This window comes from Copadichromis virginalis, linkage group LG19, assembly GCF_057382275.1.
Source record: "Copadichromis virginalis isolate Kocher_CV1m ecotype Utaka linkage group LG19, C_Virginalis_male_GT1.1, whole genome shotgun sequence".
In the NCBI taxonomy this organism is placed as follows: Eukaryota; Metazoa; Chordata; class Actinopteri; order Cichliformes; family Cichlidae; genus Copadichromis; species Copadichromis virginalis.
The window spans coordinates 18,334,328-18,352,859 of record NC_140636.1 but is presented as its reverse complement, the minus strand read 5'-3'; the positions used below and the strand labels follow the sequence as shown (position 1 = coordinate 18,352,859).

The following is an 18,532-nucleotide window of genomic DNA, read 5'->3' as shown; positions in this document are numbered from 1 at the left end:
ATGGGCAATTCCTTGATTTTGTCATTATCAATTAAGCAGATAAAAGGCATGGAGTTGATCTGAGGTGTGGTACTTGCATTTGGAAGATTTTGCTGTGAACAGACAACATGCAGTTAAAGAAGCTCTCCATGCAGATGAAACAAGCCATGCTGATTTTCTAACACTGGAATATTTCTAACATTTTGAGTTATTTTCCAGTGTTAGAAAATCAGCACTGCTCAGTGTTAGCCATTGTTAATCTTCAAAACTGACTAGGTTACTTTTAAACATATAACACTGTCAAAAGTGTTAATTTAACACTCAACAGTGTTGTATTTAACACTCAGAGGTGTGGACCCATATAGACACTCTCCAGTGTTAATTTAACACTCGGGATTTTGCTGTGTACATTTTTCTTATTGTTGTTTGTTGTACATCTTAACATATGCAGTCAAGAGTAATATTTTTCTAGTAATATTTCTAACAACAGCATAGCCTAATAATAATGTGCATACAGGGAAAACTAATTGTAGAAACTGTAATGTGTCTGGTGACTTAAATCAGCCCTGCACATTTCTCTTGATTCCCATGTTCCTGCAATAAACTCTTAACAAATCGAACATTTTCATAATCTAATTTGGAAAAATTATTGTTACTCTATTTTTACCCACAAAATTTGACTCAAGGTAACAAAACTTAATCACTGATTTTCTGTATGCAAACATCTGTGGAATGCCTTAAAAATGTTCTACATTTATGGTTTACAATGCCACTCGGCTCCGTGTTTTTTTTTTCTTTTTCTCGTTTCTCTGTTTTGTGTGGACAAACCATCTGTTTGGTGGGCTGTGAAAATGTATTCAGCCTGAAATATCACTGAAATGCAGCTCAATGGACTTAACGGCCTGGAACAAATAACAGTATTATTCTGAGTGGATTACTCTTAAACATGCCTGGACCACCTGTTTCGTGAAATCAAAATGGCATAAATCCCCAATGAAATAAATAAATTTGAATCAAATAAATAAATAAAACTTTGTTTCACCGTGGGAGATTAAGCCTGTGTTGACTTAGAGAATGAAATGAAAATACTCAACAGCTGTTTGTCTTGCTGGCGGGTTCGCAGGTTGGCTTTCTGGCGTTACTGTTTTAACATAGGGAATGTTCCTGACAGCACAACCTTATTTACTGGTAAATTCCCAACCTACCTGGTAAAAGAAATGTGGTTGTGACTGCACTAAATTTGTTGACTGCAAGGGCTTTTCTGATTCATCCATGCTTCAAATGAGTCTGTTTCAGTTTGAAGAGCAAAGATAAGTCACTCTCTGAAAGAGATATAAGAGGCCATGTGGTCAAGTTCCCAGTCTGCAGGAAAATTAGCCCGCTAGGCTCATTTAAACTGCTTTTGTTTTAGTGAAGAGGATGACGTGAATTTAAATGCCAAATACTTTGAAATACTGTATAAGATGATTTCCTGTTATTCATTATGGTAACTTATGCAGGAGGTTTGTAAGACAAATTTCTAAACAATTTGTTACCACCTACAATTTGCATGCAACCAGCATTCACAAATTACTCAAAAACGGGTATCTGATACAGATGTGATACCCTCCACTTCTATTTGAACATGCCAGATTTCAAATTCAAGCTAAATCCTGAATGAATGCTAGTCATCACAACAACTTGGAGGATTGATTTATTATCAGTTAGTTCACTGAGACTTTTATCTAAGTACCAAAACATAGGACAAACAAACAAAAATCTTCCATTAAAATTAAAAACTTCCAATTTGTCTTGTTTTGCTTTGTTTTAAACAAAATCAAAAAACTGAACATCAAAAATATTCAGTTTCTTTATTTGGAACACCAGCTTATTAATGCATCCAGCCAGTCGTGGGGTAAAAGTGCAGTGCAAAACGTCCTGTAACAGCAGATCAGGAAATTCAGTTAAATGTGAGAAAAATAACTGATAATTGTAGGGACAATATTATTTAAAAAGCAACCCTTACCAAGTCTGATTTTGTAGTTGATTTGATGCCTACCACAGAGCAGATTACTGGGATAAAGAGACTAGAGTTACTTATTATTTTGATATAAATAGTTTAAATAATTGGCAAGGCTTTTTAATCAGGACCTTTAATCCAAGAGATTTAACTGACTAATCTCTTCTTTCTGCAAAAGCATGGAAAACCACAGCCTCTATGAAATCAACATTTGTGCAAATAATCCATCCAGATATTGAGCCCAGTGTCCAATTGTTTAAACTGAGGTAGCTTATTGGAGAAGAATATCAGGGATTTGGAATTTCTTTTCATTCTCATCGGTGAGAGTTTATTGTTCCAACACGCTGAATACGTCTCAGATAATGAGTTTCTAAAAGCTGACGTCTCAGCATTTGGCCTAGAAATTGTTGAGTCACTCTTATTGATCAACCTTACACCTCCCACAGATTATTGTGTGCTGTGTAGCCTCTTTGAGTGCAGTACAGTGCATCTCTGTGCATCCACTAGTGATGTACCACATGCAATAATTTCATGGAGTTTTGGATCATGAGACATTGATAGAGATGTCTGCTAGTGATTTATCAGTTACTCTCCAATATTTGCGGGTTGTGTTAATAGAATCCTGCCACCAAATATTTAAGACTGAACTGTTCGCTAAGCTGTATAAACATAATTCTTGAAGCTCTTAACTCAGGAAGTAGTCTTCTTGTAAACAACAGCTGCTGTCAATGAGAAATGAGTCAATGTTACTTGTTTCCTTTGTTTGTACATGAGGGACTGCAACATTCTGTGCTTCACGGAGACATGGCTGACCCCCATCGTGCCGGACCAGGCCGTAACTCCGTCGGATTCATTCTTTGTGCTCCGCGCGGACAGAACGGCAGAGTCGAACAAAACCAAAGGTGGAGGAGTGTGTTTCATGGTAAACAGAAAGTGGTGTGATGCCAGGAGCATTTCTACTCTCTCCAGCGGCTGCTCGCCACATCTGGAGTTCCTGAGCATTAAGTGCCGCCCTTTCTATCTGCCCGTGAGTTCACCTCGGTCATCGCCACGGCGGTCTACATCCCACCCCAAGCGGACACAGGTATGGCTTTGTCCGAATTATATGATGTGCTGAGCTCGCTTCAAAACAAGGACCCGGGCGCAGCCCTCATTGTAGCAGGAGACTTTAACAAAGCGAACCTCAGACAAGTCATGCCAAACTTTTACCAGCATGTCTCGTGTCCAACGAGAGGGATCGAATTTTGGATCAGGGCTACAAAGCTGTCTCACAGACTTTTGGGAAGTCTGACCACAACGCCATCTTCCTCATTCCCCGGTATAAACAAAGCATACGGAGGGAAGACGTGACCACGAGGGAGGTAAAACGGTGGACTGCCCAATCAGAAGCTACGCTACAGGACGCACTCAACGACGTCGACTGGGACATGTTCAGAGCATGCGCAGTCGACATCAACGAGTTTACGGAAGTAGCAGTATGCTTCGTCAATATGCTAGCGGAGGAGATTATCCCCACTGCGAGAGTCACCACATTCCCAAACCAGAAACCGTGGATGGACAGATCGATCCGCACTGCAGTAAACGCCAGGACCGCCTCCTACAACGCGGGTCTCGCCACTGGCGATATGAGCGCCTACAAAGCGGCCTCATACGGCGTGCGGCGCGCGGTGAGAGATGCCAAACGCCGGTACCGGGAACGTGTGGAGTCCCACTTCCACCAGGGCGACACACGGAGTATGTGGCACGGACTACGCACCATTACGGACTACAAAGCCAGGGACACTGCGCTGATCAACGCTGACTCTGCATTCACCAACGAGCTGAATCAGTTCTACGCCCGTTTCGAGGTTAGCCAGGCGGCTAATGCTATCTACCGCCTGACTACCGAGGACAGTGACGTCATCAGCGAGAGACCGGTGACCAGCATCGCGGAGCATGACGTCCGAGCGGCACTGAGGAGAGTGAACACAAGGAAAGCAGTGGGGCCAGACGGCATCACCGGCCGTCTGCTGCGCTGCTGTGCTGACCAGCTAGCAGGTGTGTTCACTTACATCTTCAACGAGTCCCTGGCGAAGTCTGTGGTCCCCACATGCTTCAAAAGATCCACCATCATCCCTGTGCCCAAGAACAGCAAACCCTCATCCCTGAACGATTACCGGCCAGTTGCACTGACCTCGGTAGTAATTGTTGGGTCTGTGTTTCCACAAACCCCGCTAATTCTAGAGACTTATTCATCATGAAGAAAACAAGACAGTCGATCGATCCATTACTTGCACAAGGGAGGCCTCGTCTGTGTCCAGCACGACAAAGAACCCCAAAAAGGTGGCCTCCTCTCGCTGCCTTTTATTGACAAACTTCAAACAATAGTTTACAAAGCACCTCCCCTTGCAACCCCCCTTTGGTTACAAAGACAAGGCACTGTATGTAAATGTATACAGTGTGTGTGTGTGTGTGTGTGTGTGTGTGTGTGTGTGTGTGTGTGTGTGAGACCTCCTGCTGACCAAAGGGTCATAAACCCAGGAAGCTTACATCAAAAGAAACAGATCTTTCAGATAGGATGTATCTACAATAAAACCTCCCCCAGCACAGAGTGGCTGGAGAGGTGGTCAGAATCAAAGGAATGGCTTTGATCCTACTGCTTAAACTAAGACTGTACAAATTTAAGAAACACAATGGCAACATTCAACAATTAGACTTAACAGTAATGAAGGTGTTTGAGAGGCTGCTGAAGAACATCATCTCCTCCTCCATCCCAGACACCACAGATCCGCTGCAGTTCGCCTACAGATCCAACAGATCCACAGAGGATGCCATCGCCCACGTCCTACACACCACTCTCAGCCATGTGGACAAGAAACAGGGTAACTATGTGCGAATGCTGTTTGTTGATTACAGTTCAGCGTTTAACACAATAGTGCCCTGCAGACTGTTCACAAAGCTGAGGGATCTAGGACTTAACAGCCGTCTGTGTGCATGGGTGTTGGACTTCCTCACTGGCAGAACTCAGGTGGTGAGGGTGGGCAGGTGCTTCTCCAACAGCATCACCATCAACACAGGAGCACCTCAGGGATGTGTCCTCTCGCCACTGCTCTACTCCCTCTACACTTCAGACTGTGTGGCCACCCATGGCTCCAACACCATTGTGAAGTTTGCTGACGACACAGTGGTGTTGGGTGCCATCTCCAACAACGATGAGACGGCCTACATGGATGAAGTGAAGAATCTGGCATCGTGGTGCCAGGACAACCACCTCCAGCTGAACGTCAGCAAGACCAAGGAGCTGGTGGTGGACTTCAGAAAGGGTCAGCACAGAGACTACAAGCCCATTATCATCAATGGAGCTCCAGTGGAGAGGGTGCAGTCCTTCAAGTATCTTGGTGTCCACATCTCCTCAGACCTGACATGGGCTGCCCACATTCAGGTCCAGACCAAAAAGGCTAGGTAGCGCCTGTATCACCTACGACAACTGAGGAAGTTCAGGGTCTCTCCAAAGATCCTCAGGATTTTCTATACAGGCGCTGTGGAGAGCATCCTCACACAGAACATGACATCGTGGTTTGGGAACAGCTGTGTGAAGGACCAAAAAGCTCTCCAGAGAGTGATCCGTACAGCAGAAAGCTGCTGCAGGATTGCTCTCCCCCCGCTTCAGGACACCTACACCAGGAGATGCCGGACTAGAGCAGCGCAGATACTGAAGGACCCGTCCCATCCTGGCAACAAACTGTTCCAACTTCTGCAATCTGGTAGAAGGTTCCGCATCTTCCGGGCAAGGACAGAGAGACTCAAGAGGAGCTTCTATCCCCAAGCCATCCGTGCCCTAAACACACACACCCGCCCGCTCACATCATCTATAATTGACTGAGACAGGACTCTTCCAGACACTAAACCAAGGCACAATGTACATTTCAATTCCTTTAATTTTAAATATGTTTATATTGTCCATCCTGTAAAATAGTCAGATGTCTATTCATATTAATGTACAGAATTCACCTGCTTGCTGCTACTACTGCACATTCACCCAATGCATATACTATATATAAAACACCCAGCACGCCCCTGCGGGTGGTTTATCCTTCAAGCTCGGGTCCTCTACCAGAGGCCTGGGAGCTTGAGGGTCCTGCGCAGTATCTTAGCTGTTCCCAGGACTGCGCTCTTCTGGACAGAGATCTCCGATGTTATTCTCGGGATCTGCTGGAGCCACTCGCCTAGCTTGGGAGTCACCGCACCGAGTGCTCCGATTACCACGGGGACCACCGTTACCTTCACCCTCCACATCCTCTCGAGCTCTTCTCTGAGCCCTTGGTATTTCTCCAGCTTCTCGTGTTCCTTCTTCCTGATATTGCTGTCATTCGGAACCGCTACATCGATCACTACGGCCGTCTTCTTCTGTTTGTCTACCACCACTATGTCCGGTTGGTTAGCCACCACCATTTTGTCCGTCTGTATCTGGAAGTCCCACAGGATCTTAGCTCGGTCATTCTCCACCACCCTTGGGGGCATCTCCCATTTTGACCTCGGGTCTTCCAGATTATACTCGGCACAGATGTTCCTGTACACTATGCCGGCCACTTGGTTATGGCGTTCCATGTATGCCTTGCCTGCTAGCATCTTGCACCCTGCTGTTATGTGCTGGATTGTCTCTGGGGCATCTTTACACAGCCTGCACCTGGGGTCTTGCCTGGTGTGATAGACCCCAGCCTCTATGGATCTTGTGCTCAGAGCTTGTTCTTGTGCTGCCATGATTAGTGCCTCTGTGCTGTCTTTCAGTCCAGCTTTGTCCAGCCACTGGTAGGATTTCTGGATATCAGCCACCTCCTCTATCTGCCGGTGGTACATACCATGCAGGGGCCTGTCCTTCCATGATGGTTCCTCGTCTCCCTCCTCTTTCTTGGGTTTCTGCTGCCTGAGGTATTCACTGAGCACTCGGTCAGTTGGGGCCATCTTCCCAATGTATTCTTGGATGTTCGTTGTCTCATCCTGGACTGTGGTGCTGACACTCACCAGTCCCCGGCCCCCTTCCTTCCGCTTAGCGTACAGCCTCAGGGTGCTGGACTTGGGGTGAAACCCTCCATGCATGGTAAGGAGCTTTCTTGTCTTTATGTCAGTGGCTTCTATCTCCTCCTTTGGCCAGCCTATTATCCCAGCAGGGTACCTGATCACGGGCAGGGCGTACGTGTTGATGGCCCGGAGCTTGTTCTTACCATTCAGCTGACTCCTCAGGACTTGCCTGACCCTCTGCAGGTACTTGGTGGTTGCAGCTTTTCTAGCGGCCTCTTCATGGTTCCCATTTGCCTGCGGGATCCCCAGGTACTTGTAACTGTCCTCTATGTCTGCAATGTTGCCTTCTGGTAGTTCAATCCCCTCAGTTCTGACTACCTTCCCTCTCTTTGTTACTATCCGACTACACTTCTCCAGTCCGAATGACATTCCAATGTCATTGCTGTATAGCCTGGTGGTGTGGATCAGTGAATCGATGTCTCGTTCACTCTTGGCATACAGCTTGATGTCATCCATGTACAGGAGGTGGCTGACAACTGCTTCGTTCCGTAGTCGGTATCCGTAGCCAGTATCCGTAGCCAGTCTTGTTAATGATCTCACTGAGGGGGTTCAGGCCTATGCAGAACAGCAGTGGGGACAGAGCATCTCCTTGGTAGATCCCGCACTTGATGGTGACTTGTGCTATGGACTTGGAGTTGGCCTCTAGTGTTGTACGCCACATCCCCATTGAGTTCCTGATGAAGGCTCTTAGGGTCCCATTGATCTTGTACAATTCTAGGCATTCCAGTATCCAGCTGTGGGGCATTGAGTCATAGGCCTTCTTGTAATCAATCCAGGCAGTGCACAGGTTGGTCAGTCTGGTCTTGCAGTCTCGGCTGACTGTTCTGTCTACCAGTAGCTGGTGTTTTGCGCCTCTGGTATTCTTGCCAATCCCTTTCTGTGTCCCGCTCATGTATTGACCCATGTGCCTGTTCATCTTAGCCGATATGATGCCTGACAGGAGCTTCCATGTAGTACTGAGGCAGGTTATTGGTCGGTAGTTGGAGGGGACCGGTCCCTTCTTGGGGTCCTTGGGGATCAGGACCGTCCGACCTTCGGTTAGCCATTCCGGGTGTCTCTCGTTAACTAGCAGTTGGTTCATTTGTGCTGCCAGACGCTCGTGGAGTGCAGTCAGCTTCTTTAGCCAGTAGGCGTGAACCATGTCGGGCCCTGGTGCTGTCCAACTCTTCATACTGGAGACCCTTTCTTGGATATCTGCCACTGTGATGGTTACTGGACCCTGTTCAGGGAGGTCGCTGTGGTCTGCCCTCAGATCCACTAGCCACTGAGCATTGCCGTTATGGGTTGCGTCCTTCTCCCATATGCTCTTCCAGTATTGCTCCGTCTCCAGCCTTGGTGGTGCTGTTCTCTTATTGTTCCCTTGCCACTGAGAGTACACCTTTGCTGGTTCTGTGGAGAACAGCTGGTTTATTCTCCTGCCTTCTATCTCTCTGGTGTACCTCCTCAGGCGGCTGGCCAAGGCTGTGAGTCTTTGCTTGGCAGTTTCCAAGGCCTCAGGTATGGACAGCTTGCTGTATTTCTTAGGCACCTTATTTGTCGCACCTTTCTGCAACTCCGTTAGTTGGCTAACCTCCCTCCGTGCTACTTTGATCTACATATATATATATATATATATATATATATATATATATATATATATATATATATTAGGGGTGCAACGATACACAAAATTCACGGTTCGGTTCGGTTCGATACTTTGGTGTCACGGTTCGATATTTTTTCGATACAAAAAAATGTTCATGCATTTTTAATTTGTCATTTATTAAAATTATAAATATATATTTTAACTCAAAAGTACAGTTTTTAAATTTAACCCTAACCCTTGTGCGTGTTTTTTATTTTGACAGCGAATGCGCACCTGCGGACCACTTATGTGCAGCCCTGGTTATTTAGCTCGTCATATTGCAGCCACAGAAATGATTTTGTCCATGAAACCATAAAGCTGCACTTTCTTTTTGCCTTATAGTCTGATTTGTCATAACTTCTCCGTTTTGTGGTAAGCTTTTCTTTGGCTGTCACTTCTTCACCCTGACCTGTCTTATTTGGCTCAGCAGAACTGAAATGCTTTTACACGCTCACTCACATAAGCTCAGCGATTCTCTGCGCGATCAACCTCTCACATGTTTTAGCTTGCTGCGGGAGATTTCACTTGTCATGTTTGCATAGTAAGCTAACGATTAATAAGACGATGTCAGAGGAATTGGTGCACAAATTATCATCACTCACAGATCAGTGCTGTCGCTCTCTATACACAGTTCGCACGATTGCAAAGTGAAAGCAAAAAAACAAGTGCAAATTCAAACGCGACTTCAATATGTCACATATTGACAGTGGCTCACCGATGCCAATGACATAATTACCCAGCTACATTTCTGAAAGAATGCAAAAGCATTGACATATATTTTTCCTACAATAGCCCGACGGGCAGGGCAGAGATAGATTTTGGTAGCCCGACTGAAAAAATCGCTAGCTCCGGGACGTCGGGCTAGCGATATTGCGAGCCCTGTATCTGATTGAGGAATCACTCATCTTTGGAAAAGAGAGTTTATTACAGAGAAATGGCTCTTTCCAAAATAAAAGCTATACTATCCGCTTCTTCTGGGCTATATTCTCAGCAGCATAAGGAGAATCATGTGCTAACAGCTGTCTAAATGACTCGGCTAAAGTTAGTAGCATGCTTGCTTTTTTTTGTCTGCTTCCACTTGTCTTTGCACTAGGATGATGTCGGCGTAAATGTGCAGTCATATTCGTTGTGTTCCCACTAGTGCTTTCAGGTTAATCTCGTTGAAATGACCTTAACGCCACAACACGGCAAATCTCCGTTAACGAGCTACCGCCGATCGCTCTGTGCATGGGGCTAGACGGCCAACACGTTAACGAGCTAACTGCGCTAACACACTAGTTCACACCCATGTAATTGAGCATTGCATGGCACATCCAACATACTGTTTTACTTTAGTCCATGACTCGCTTACCTTCAGGGTCATACGTCACATGAAAACCAAAATAATTCCAAACGCCAGATCTGAATGAGGGTGGGGGAGATGCCCTGCGCTCTTCCTTCTGACTATGCTGTCTGTGTTGAGCGCTCAGTGGATCTGCGCTGGACAGTGCAGCCTAGGCGGAGTAGTCGAACACAGATTCACTGAGCGCTCAACACAGACAGCATCGTCAGAAGGAAAATTGATAAAATAAATTACAAATGTTGTATTGTTCGATACATATGCGTACCGAACCGAAAGCACTGTATCGAACGGTTCAATATCGATACGAATATCGTTGCACCCCTAATATATATATATATATATATATATATATATATATATATATATATATATATATATATATATATATATATATATAATGTTCTTCCTCTACACCCCCCCCCCCCCAATTTTTTTGCACATGTCAAGGAGCGTGTCAGGCTACATTTCACTGTGTGTTATACTTGTATAACTATGCATGTGACAAATAAAGAACCTTGAACCTTGTACATAGTTTGCAGTAAAATACTGAAGAACATACAAGTTAGCTCCACAACTCCAAGGTCTAAATATACCTTCCTTTCATCACCTGTAATCATCAAACTTGGATAGTGATCTGGCGTGTGATCTCTTTCTAATTCAGGGTAACGGCTAACATATAATGACATGATATGAAGATAAGCAGGTGGGATGCTAAAGCATACTGAAAAGGCTTCAATATCCATTATTTGCTCAAAACGGACTCTTTGAAAAGCAACCTGCATTAACCATGCAGTCTTAACTTCTCATAATGACACCTTAACGACAAAACCTTTGACCAACATGTTCTGTTCAGTGCAAAAAAAAAAAGGTATGCAAAGTAAAAACACCAAAATGGAGTCCAGACTTACACACTTCAAATTCCAGTTTTCTTAACAAAAAGATGTAACAGCACTTTGCTGTGCTCCGAGGACGCTGAAAAGCACTATAACCAGGAAGGTGGCCTTTTGCAGCGTGTCTTTTTTGCTGCAGGTGTTAGTGTGAAAAGAGCTTAAGTGGAGATAAGTCACTAGCAATGGGATTTTCTAGGAAACCCTGCTTGCATTCAGAGCTACTTTTTTGCATGTGTGTGTGTGTGTATTGGTGCTGAATGTGCATCTGTGTAGGAGTGATGCTGAAGGTGTAAAAAGAGTGCCCACTTTCTTTGTCCTGCTTCTGTTCTTTCATTATCAGCCTGTAAGTTTGTCTTTTTATGGAGCCACTGGTGGAATATGAGATATGTGTGCATGTTGTGTTAAACAAACTATAAGCAGGTATGGTCCATATATCATGGGCTGTTCACTCTTCACTTATTAGATATCATTACTAACTATTCTGTAATTCTTCTTCACCAAAACATAATGATGTGCTTTGGTAATACATAGATGGTTTCTCTAATAGTTATTGGAGCAAACTTCTGATGACATTCATTATCATCTACACACATAGTTAATGCACTGCTTTACAGTACCTAGATGAGGTTTTTATCCCTACTCAACAGCAATGGTTAATTTCCAGTTACAGTAACATGCTCAAGTTTAAGCTCATCAGTGATGTCACTTCCAGCCATCTTAAAGTGGCAGGTGGCACCCAGCCTGAGCAGTGTTTGGATCCTTATTCACAGCACTGTCTGGCCAGATCACACCCTCTCTCTTCAAGGCTTCCAGTTGATTTCTCACTTCTATATCAGAGCCAAGAGGTTCCACCCAGGTCACTCCCAGCCATGGGTTCACTGCAGTAGTTGTCAACACACTGTTACAGCCCTGTGTGTCTTTTAAAGAGCTTTCTGCCTTGTTGATTGCAATGCTGGTGGCCCACCTCTGCTCTGTTATTACTTTTGTTCATGGTCTTGGCAAATTTGAAATCGCCCATGGTGGTGTGGCGGTGCACTGGTTACAAATTACCCCTCACAACAAAAAAAGGCTCCAGTTTTGACCCTGCTGAGAACTGTGTCGACAGTTATGTGTGCAAACTAAAAGGTTCTTGACATTTCTTTGTAGGGCCCAAGACAGACTGGTGCCTGTCTGTGGTTTAAAAATAATGGAGGGGGGGATAGTGTGCGCAATTTCTGTTATGTATCAAAATGTGTCTTTTATGATTTTTTCTTTCCTCTTTTTCCACATTATTTTTTTTCAGTACCTTATACATTGTGTTTTGCTAGAAATAACTGATGGATGCATTTGCAACTGTAACAGCTAGTGAAATGGCATAACTCTCATACCATTAGGGAAAGGTGGCATAACATGCATTGACCAGAATTAGTTTTAAATGTTGACACAAACAGTGAAATCCAAACACAGTCTTGATCTTACTTAGCTGAAAACACATTTTCCACCATGACAGAACAGCGAAGGGTAGACCATCATCCCTCAGTACACGCTGCTGTACTAAGGGATGATGGGTAGGACAAGGGACTTGGGTGGGCAGAGATGGATGGATATACAGATCGACAGAGAGAGGCAGAGTTACAGAGGGCGGAGTGGATAGCAGTCACTGAGATGAAGGGATGAGGTGGTAAAGAATGACAGGTGCAAGGATGAAAGATTGGTCAGCTGAAAGCACCACACCCCACCCCCAACCCCCTCACAAAACACACCTCCCCACACATGCACAAGATCCTCTCATGTTGGGTCCACGATTTTACACTGAGCTGTGGTTTTGTTTTCGAGTGGTGTTCTGAATATTCATCAGATTTCAAATTTAGCAGTGAAAAAGAAAACCAGAAACTTAAGTGAAGCCACACCCCATTTTAAGAGGCCCAGAGCTACAGAAATTATATAGACATTTACTGCTGCACTCAGTTACTGCACATATAAAAACACAGATGCAGGACCTGCTGGCTTCACAGGCTTCACATAACGAATACACAACACATAACAAATTACAATAGCTGGGCGCACATATGCTCATTGTCGCAAAAAGCAAAAACACAATGAAATGGTTGACATTTGTAACAACAGCCATACATTCACAGATCTTTGTCAACAGTCACATTGTCCATATTACTCAATTTAATATTGTTTATTTTCCTAATGGTAGTAGTACAGCTGGGATAGCTTACAGCCCAATCACAACCCTGAGTTGGATAAATGGATGGATGATAGTGATATTTGTCTTCTGACATCATAATTAGGACGCCGGATTTTATCAACAACATTAATGTTGAGAAAATATGAAAAATGTTGTTAAATCTCAAAGTTCATGCAAAACATGATTACTATGATTGTTCGGGGGTGACCATAGTGGTTGAATGTGTTGATATAAAGAAGCCATTGCAGTCTGGGCAGATATTAGAGATATTATCATCTGTACAGGTCAAGTCCAAAACAGCTACCTGTTTTTAAAACCCAGAGATATTCTCTGAGAATATACAAATCTTAATTGCTCACTGGCTTCATTTGAACTTGGAGACAGACATGAAACACACAAAAGCAGCAATGAAGACAAACAATTCCCAACTGTGGCTGAGTGCTTGTTCTACAGGTGTGTGGTTTATTTGCACAGTTTCACAGCTGGTGAAAGTAGCATCACAGTAGTGAGACATGCTGCACATACGCTTGCTTGCTAAAATACACTCATCATTGCTGAGTTGTGTAACCGCAAGTGACTGACCACACCTCAGTTATACAACTGCTCTCTGTAGTACACTACCAGCTTTTACAGTGACTGGATGAGTTAATGCGTATAAATGTGTGGGAGCATCAATACTGCGCTCTATTACTACTGAGTGGGTTGGACTCGAAGATAACACTGCGCTAATTAGACTTACTCATTTTCCAGTTCACAGTATGCACTTGTGCAAAGATAACATGGTGCATTTGTAAGATAAGCTGAGTCAGGATGGTCTTTATAGTCTCCTAGGGGGCATGGGGGTGTGCAGCAACAAAGAATACAGATGTAAATTGGAGAATAAAAGAAGAAAGGAAAGCATATAAATACACGCAAAGAAACAACAAACAAAAAGCATCTGTATTGTAATAATAAAACAAGAGCTTCCAGGGCAAGAATAGTAAGAAGTACTGATATCCCTGAACTCTGAACAAAGCAGCTGCACTTCGATGGTTTTATTTGTGTATTACTGTCTATCTATCTAGATCTATTTACATTTAGTATTTTCTTGCCAAAGTAAACAGCAGCAGGCACACCAGATTCTGTTAAAATATCAGGTTCATGCGATGTGTTGATCATTGTTTGTTTGTTTGTTTTTTCTTTTACTTAAATCCAATCCTTTACTATGTTTTAACTAAAACCCAAACCAATGAGAGCACATTTTATTAAAAGAAAAGTAATGTTTTTCCTTTCCTTTTTTCCAGGACAAAAAAAGCCAAAAACAAAGTCCAACAACTTGTTTGTGCATCTGTTCCATTGGTGCGTTAAGTATCACAGCAGCACAGATCAGAAGTGCTGTCTGGCTTCTTTATATTTATCTCATCTAGGAACATTGGTTACCCTTGGTATTTATACTGCTGCACTATTTATTTTGGCTGCTGTTTGGTTGGACAGAAAAACAGCACAGGACAACAGCAAGAACAGAAAAGAGCACAGCTGCTCTGAAGCTTCTTCTCGTGAATTTAATGTGACTGAGAAATATCAGCACTTTTTAGGTCATCCCAGGTGTTTTTACTTTCCAGGTAAGTGTTTTCCGATAGAGCTCTGTATTCAAGGCGTATAACTATTTTCAACATACCTAATCCTCTGTTTGCAGCATTTTGCATTTGTTAAAATGTTGACTTGTTTTCTATTTATAATCTTAGTGAATAGAAGGCACAGCCATTAATTCCCTCTATAGAAGACAGCACAAAGCATAAGCTCTGAATTTGCAGTGCACTGCTGTGCACAGACAGACGATCACAAACACAGACGTACAGACGCTGTTGTCCTCTTGCCTACTGACCTGTTTCAATAATTCAGAAGAGTGACTTGCTGGCTTGGCTGGCAATGGGTTCTATCCATGGACTCAGTCAAGCGTTACACACACACACAGACTCACGCACACAAGTAAACTTGCATAAACAGGGCTTTATTATGCTTGGCACTTTTGCTTCCACAGTTATACTCACTGGAAGCAAACTTTAAAGATTTGACCACAACCTGTCTGTGCATACAGAAGTCTATCCGACCCAAAACATCTACCACACATCATCCATAATGGGTAAGTGGAGTGTGGAGTTGCAGGTGTAGCTGGAGTTAGTGTTTAAATGACGAAACACATTATTTGAACAAACATTATGCCCGTCTTTATTTATTCTATATACTGATTCAATGATGACGATACAGTGATTCAAACAGTTACCAATAATAAGATCAGGGTATTTACATTTAATTCCTTTGAGCCGACAGCTCAGGCTACAGAGTGCTCTAAATGCTCAGTCTTTATTTTTTCTACTTGTAGGTTTGTATGATGTCAGTGAGCAAAGAAATCCAGCTGTTCAAACCTTTTATTTGCAACAATCAGCTGCTTGAAGGCAGGCTAGGAAAGGAACTAAAACTTCTTTAAGATAGTGGATGAACTGAGGGGCTGCACCAAGGACTGATGTAAAGGACAAAAGAAGAATTCTGAACCGTGAATCATGCAAAGCTACTCTAGGAGAAAGGGAGTTGGAAAAATAACATCATCGGTCCCATTTCAGAACATAACAGGAAATAATATTGTTTAACGAACAAGATCCAATTATGAGAGTCATGCTGGTAACTAAAAGATGTACGTCTGAATCAAGTAAACTAATATGCAAATGAATACTTAAAGCTGTACGGTTGTCAACTATGAAACCATAAAGACGTTTTCTAACATTTTTTCCACTGTGAATGACATCATGACATCATATTGCAGTGATTTGCTGGTACACACCTCCTGGCTTTGACTACAAGAAATCTTTGATGTCTGTGGTATCTCACTATGCTGCCCATACTGTGAACTCTAAAATACAGAATAAACAAACTGTAACTCCGAAGACATCCTGTGGCTGTTCAGCCTAGTTATGGCATTTCCTGGTTTGGAGTTACATAAGATATTGAATAATTAAAAGCAAATATTTTTAGGATCCCTTTTTCTCTTGACAAATTGGAATTCTTCTTTTCACCTTGGGATCATTCAAAGCTTTTAACATCATGGGGAACCCATGTTGAACAAAGTTGCTATGGCACTTCACCCTGGGTATCCAGGCCTCATTAAAGATAAATGCACCCATGCAAACTCCAGACTAAGGTGGAGTTAATGTAGTCTCACCAGGATGCTGGCTCAATGAGCTGGACTGGTTGTCTTGTCAAGCTTGGAATCTAAAGTAAATGTATTGATTCACAGTTTGTATAATGCTGTTCACTGGAATTTTTAAAGGTGAGTGAGAGAATTTTGAAGTTAGTCGTAACTGCATATCAAACTATCCTTTTGAAGGAACCTTTTTTTTGTTTGTTTGGGGGTTTTTTTGTTTGTTTTTTTTGCAGAATTTGATACCGATCACTATTTACACTTTTAATTTTAAACTGCACCCATTTGAAACTGTAAATCAAATCGTAATGACAGGTTTATAATCATGAGTGGGGTTAAATTATTCTCTGTTAAATTGGCTGGGGACTGGGATGGTCAGTAAGGAAAGGGTTAAAGTAAGGTGAGAAAGTCCTGACTCCATAGATGACTTTTATTTGTCTGTTTGTGTCTGTAAGTAGCTGCGCTAATAAGTTTAGTATGAAGTTACATAAGAGCCTTGGATGAGATTCTGCTGCACAAGCAAATTAATTGGAACACTTTCCACTCTGTATTCGTAGTTGTGCCTCCCTCAGGGTCATTTTCAGGGTAGCAGAATTCAGAAGTTGATTAATAAATGAATATTTCGGGGAGGAAACAGACGATGAGTAACACACTGAATCAATCATTCAGTAATTTGTTTTATTCAGCAACAAAACATACAGTATAAAAAAAGGATCAGAGATAGATGATACTGTGTGCTTACTAAAACATGCGTTTTTTTTCCTTCCCCATGAGCCCACTAGATAGGGCTCATTGCCTTGCATGCATTGGATTGTGCGATTGTGCATGTTAACACAAGTCAATCACTTTTGCTGCCAGTGGCAGATTTGCTGACAAAGAGACTTTATCTCTCTACAGAAGTTTCCTTTTCCTTTCCAAGGTCATCTTAAGAACTGTGAATAAAAAATATATATTTGTCTTCGGTGTATCTGTACAGTAAACATTTATGTCAATGAGACAACAATGATAAATAAATAAATTGTGTTGAAACCTGTGATAGCAATCCAATGGGTTGATTTGAGAAGGGTAGATAAAATGAAGTACATGTGTTTGCGCTTGTGGCAGATTTGTGTGTGAGTGTGTTTGTGTGTGTGTGTGAGAGAGATATTGCTGATACAGACTGATACACACTTTTGATGTGAGAGCAATCTCTCTCCATCAGTCTCTGTCTTCGCCTATCCTTCATCTTTTCTCTTTCACATACCTTTTGCCCCCCTTTTTTTTTAAAACCTCCATCCCTGCTTCATCACTCTGTCTCTTGGCACAGCCTGCACCCCTCCCCCAACACACACACACACACACACACACACACACACACACACACACACACACTTGTGCCTTCGTTTTCTTAGCCCTGTCCTACACCCCTCCCTTCCACCTTCTTCCACCTTACTCTTTGCCCTCATTCTTTCCTGCTTGCCTCACTTTCATCCCTTCATCCTTCCATCCTTCCCTCCTTCCCTCCATCCTGCTGGCTCAGCTGGTATACAGGCAGCCTTTGTTTCAGCTGTGTCCTCTGTCCTTTGAAGGAGGAAAGCTGAAAAGCAAGAGCCACAGAGGGAGGGGGAGGATAGAGGAAAGGAGTGAAGCAAGGGGCAAAAAAGGAAAAAAATCCATATGGAAAAGCAGGATAAAAGACAGAGGAGAGGAATTTAAAGAGAAACTGGGAGGGGATAAAGCAAGCAAGGAAGGAAGGGAGAGAGAGAGAGAGAGAGAGATATCTCTGGATCAATGGTCTGGGTTGTTCAAGTCATTGATATCCAGTCACAGCAGCGTATGAGAGCACATTTCCTTTGTGGTAGGATCAGTCTATGCGACACGGGCACTCACCTTAGCACACTTCCTCCTGGTTCAGTGGTGCACAATTGCAGCTCTTTAGTTCTCAGTTAAAGGCCAGCCAAGCAATTTATATAAAATTAGACTGTTTTGGAAGCCAATCATTGGTGTGGAACTCTGTACACCACAGCTACACTGTAGGCCAAAACACTTAAAAAAGCCACTAAAGATCTTAAAGGCAAAATATGGCATGGAAACCCTCAATTCTATTTATATTCACTATTTTTCAAGTCCAGTAATGATGTCTTTTTTTTTTTTTACCTCTATAGTGAGAAAAACCCAGCAGAAAATTTTGGACCTGTACCTTCATCCATGATGCTGTAGCTGTGGTAGCCGTGGTAACATGTGAATCCTGCGGCGTTTCATCAGCATTTACATCTCTAAAGGTAAGAAGTATTTTTGTAATTTAAAAAA

At 43.0% G+C, this 18,532-nt stretch overlaps 1 protein-coding gene across 1 annotated transcript in view; it reads left to right on the top strand.

Moving 5' to 3' along the window:
- LOC146685917 (leucine-rich repeat and fibronectin type-III domain-containing protein 5-like) overlaps positions 1-18,532 on the top strand; it is a 137,731-nt gene that overhangs the window by 59,025 nt on the left and 60,174 nt on the right. Inside the window, exon 2 of the mRNA XM_085441055.1 lies at positions 18,388-18,504. The gene's annotated coding sequence lies outside the window, so the exon portion shown is untranslated. The remainder of the gene's footprint in view (positions 1-18,387; positions 18,505-18,532) is intronic.